The sequence below is a fragment of the Arachis hypogaea genome, chromosome 20 (assembly GCF_003086295.3).
Source record: "Arachis hypogaea cultivar Tifrunner chromosome 20, arahy.Tifrunner.gnm2.J5K5, whole genome shotgun sequence".
In the NCBI taxonomy this organism is placed as follows: domain Eukaryota; kingdom Viridiplantae; phylum Streptophyta; class Magnoliopsida; order Fabales; family Fabaceae; genus Arachis; species Arachis hypogaea.
The window spans coordinates 89,532,294-89,536,444 of record NC_092055.1 but is presented as its reverse complement, the minus strand read 5'-3'; the positions used below and the strand labels follow the sequence as shown (position 1 = coordinate 89,536,444).

Sequence of the window (4,151 nt, the reverse complement as noted above, 5' to 3'; positions counted from 1 at the left end):
CTTCCGCTTACCAGGTTCCGCAACACGCAACCATTTTTTTTATCTGTTCGTAACTTTTTTGTATTTTTTTATTCCGTTTATGTTCATAATTAGGATAGTTAGACTTGCATGTTGTAGTGGATTTTTAGGTTGTTAGGTAGCTTAGGCTGTGGTTAGTGGATCTAGGTCTGTTTACTTGCACTGTTCTTACTTCTGTTTTATCTTATGTGCAATTCTGTTGCTGCTATAATCATGATTCATATGCTGCTTTCTCGTATGTTGCTGCTGTTTACATTGAGTTTTTTATGTTTATTTTATATTTATGTACATGCAGCTTGATTTTTTTTAATTCATATGAACTGATTAAATTGCTGTTTATTTTCCGGGACAATCCAATTTTAGCCGGAATGCTGCCCAATTTTTTTTAAATTTGTTTTCATTCATGTTTTGGTTTGACATTTCCGAAATCTGTTTTACTCTGCTTTACCCAAACCATTACATGAATGCTATGGCAGACCTTCTCACCCTTTTTGATTTCTTGGTTCATAAACTGCTTGTTCAATTATGAGTACTTTTATTCTTACCTATGAATCCTTGTTATATGGTTTTTTCTCTATGCCACTTACTTTAACCCGCACTTTACTAACTCACTGTTTTTAATTTACTAATTTCTTTTTCAAATCCTAACCATACTACTCCCTTTTGGTCTCTTTTCTAATTATTTTCACTTTCCTCTAACTTTCTAACCATGGCATATTGCTTATTTTCTTTCCATTTAACATTCATTCAATCACAATTCAATTACTCATTTTCCTTATTCTATTTCTCCCTTACCGCTTTGAGTTTCCTTTGTTTAATTGCCTATTTGCTTTCCTATTTTTTTATCCATTCCTGATTTTCTATTTTTCAGGATGTCTGCCTCACAAAGGAAAGGCAAAGGCAAGGCTACTGGCAAGCGCAAGAGAGGAGATTCCTCCTAGTCCATCATTTCCCTAATGCACGATACCTCATGGCGGGAGAAGAACTTCACACCGCAGGAGAAAGCCAACCAGCTACTTCCTGCGGATGATCCTATAAAATTTGCAAACCGGTACTATGAACTGAAGTAACCGGCTTTTGCAAACTCCAGAAACCTATACCTGGAACATACCTTGAAGATTCCAGAGGCCCTCCAGCGGTACACTACTGAGCAAATCAAGCAAAGGGGCTGGTTCTTTCTGGAGAGACCACTGACAGAGGTCAATGCATCTTGGGTCCGGGAATTCTATTGCAACTACTACCTTACTACCCTTGATGCAGTGAACCTGAGGGGAAATCAAATTCTAGTCACTGAGGAGGCCATAGAGACCATTCTCCAGCTCCCAGCCAAGTCCGATCAGCCAGATGGTTTTGCACAGGCTGAGGAGGACATGGGCCAGATGCAGTTTGACTGAGATGCCGTAAAGGCACGGATAGCTCTCGACCCTGCTGTTCCTTGGGATATGGGTCAGAACACCACTATGCCTAGAGGTATCAAGAGAGTGTACTTGAACGATGAGGCTCGGCTATGGCATCAGATCTTGAGTAATTTTGTGATGCCGAGTACTCACGAGACGGAGATCCCGGCTACCATGATCACCCTCCTTTGGTGTGTGCTGGAGGGTAAGGACATATACTTACCTCGTTTTATCCGGCATTATACTTACTTCGTTTTATCCTTCTTCTTTGTTTCTTTTGTGGTTGCCTTCCCCTTGGTGACCTCTTTTTCTAAAGGAGTTGTGATACTGTCTTCACCTGCCTCTAGAGGTTTAGGTTCCTCCAACTTTTCCTTGAGCTGTGGCAATTGCTGTTTTCCTTGTTTATCAATTAAGGGGATCTCAGAATGAACTGGCTGTGCTTCAGTGCTTGTCTCCTCTTTCAGTGTCTCATTATCATTTGTGCTTAGTTCCTTGTCCTCTTGATCTGTTTCTTGTAAGAGTTTGAAAACATTGAAGCTGAGTCGTTCATCATGGATTCTCAATATTAGCTCCCCTTTCTCTACATCGATAAGTGCTCTGGCCGTAGCTAGGAATGGTCTTCCCAATATGATTGGGTGAGTGTGACTCTCTTCCATGTCCAGGATGACAAAGTCTGTTGGGAGAAAGTATTTCCCAACCTTTAGCAACACATTTTCCACCACTCCTATTGCTTGCTTTTGAGTTTTGTCAGCCAGTCTGATGATTACATCTGTGGGCATTATCTCATTTATCTGCAGCCTCTTCACCAGGGATAAGGGCAGTAAGTTGATGCTGGCCCCCAAATCACATAGTGCTCTATCGAACATAGTTTCACCTATGGCACAAGGGATGTGAAAACTCCCTGGGTCTCTTCTTTTTGTAGGCAACTCAGGTTGAATAAGGGCACTACATTCCTTGTTCATCACTATAGTCTGGCCTCCTTTGAGTGAGCTTTTCCTGGGAAGAAGTTCCTTCATATACTTGATGAATGCAGGAATTTGTTGAATTGCCTTGATGAATGGTATGTTTACATGCAGAGATGCAAACAAGTCTAGGAACCTTGAGTATATTCTCTTTTCCACAGCACCATTGAGCAGCTGAGGGAAGGGTGCATAGAGCTTCAGCAGCTCTTGTTGTGAGATTTTTGGTTCTTGGTGATCTCTATCCTCCTCCTTTGTTGAGTTGTCATCAGGTTGTTCGAAAGGTTTGCCATGCTTGTCTTCAGTCTCTTGATCACTTGTAGTGACCATTTTGCAATCTTCCCATCTTACTTTCTTTGCTTCTCTTTTGGGGTTTTTCTCTATGTCACTTGGGAAGCTATCAGTAGGTTTGGGAATCTTCTCAGCTAAACATCCCACCTGGAATTCCAGCTTCCTAATGGTCTCTCCCTGGTTCTTAATATTGGCTCGCACCTCCTCTTTGAACACCTTATTTTCTTGAATCTCTTGGCATATTCCTTCAAGTAAAGTTTCAATCTTAGAGAGCTTGTCATCAATTGATGGGTGATTCGGAGCAGATGTGCTGTTTTGGTTTTGATAGGCGTGTGGAGAAGTGTTGTTGTGGGGGTGTTGAGATGTCCTCTGTGTGAATTGTTGGTGAGCTGCATTATTGTTGGAGTTATAACGTCTCTGGTCTTGGTTTTGATCTTGCTGACTTCCCCACCCAAAGTTTCGGTGGTTTCTCCATCCAGGGTTGTAGGTCTTGGAGTATGGATCATAGTTTTGTCTTCGTGAATTCCCAATGTAGTTGGCTTGCTCCTGACTACCCTCTGCTTCTTTATTCACTCCTTCTTGGGTTGTTGATGAAGTGGAGATTGCTGCTACTTGGTTCCTCTCCATCTTCTTGGTGAGGTCAGCCAGCTGCTGGGTAATGAGCTTGTTTTGGGCCAACAGAGCATCTACATTGTTTAGCTCTATTACTCCTCTTGTGTTCCCTCTTTCGGAAGCATAGAAGTAGTCGTTCTCTGCTACTGTTTCAATGACATCTATAGCCTCCTCAATGGTTTTCTTCTTGTTCAAGGATCCTCCGGATGAATGGTCTACGGCCTTCTTTGACTCATAAGAGAGCCCTTCATAGAAAATGTGCAGCTGCACCCATTCGTTGAACATGCCAGGTGGACACCTCCTTGTGAGGTCCTTAAATCTCTCCCATGCTTCATACAAAGTTTCACCATCTTGTTGCCTGAAAGATTGGACCTCAGCTCTCAGCCTATCGATTCTTTGAGGAGGGTAAAATCTTGCTAAGAATTTGTTCACCACATCTTCCCAAGTTGTCAAGCTTTCCCTTGGGAAAGATTCCAGCCACTTGGCTGCCTTGTCCTTGAGTGAGAATGGAAATAAGAGCAGTCTATAGGTGTCAGGATGAACACCATTAGACTTCACTGTGTCACATATTCTCAGGAAGGTGGTCAAATGTTGATTGGGGTCTTCTTGAACACCTCCTCCAAACGAACAGTTGTTCTGAACAAGGGTGATGAGCTGTGGTTTAAGTTCAAAGTTATTGGCATGGATTGTTGGCTTTTGGATGCTACTTCCACAATTGCCTGGGTTTGGATTGATGTAAGAGCCCAAAACTCTTCTATCCTCCCCAGCATGATTTGCTCTACCTCCTCCCCCATAGTTGTGATCCTCTTCTTCATGATGGTTTTCCATGTTGTCTTCCATGTTTGGTTCAAAGAATTCCTCCTCTTCCTCAGCA

General features: G+C 42.3%; 1 non-coding gene across 1 annotated transcript; it reads left to right on the top strand.

Moving 5' to 3' along the window:
• Positions 1-3,560: 3,560 nt before the first annotated feature.
• Positions 3,561-3,664, top strand: LOC112787823 (small nucleolar RNA R71). The gene has a single exon (XR_003195213.1). It is a non-coding gene; the product is annotated as a small nucleolar RNA R71 (small nucleolar RNA).
• The last annotated feature ends 487 nt before the right edge of the window (positions 3,665-4,151 follow it).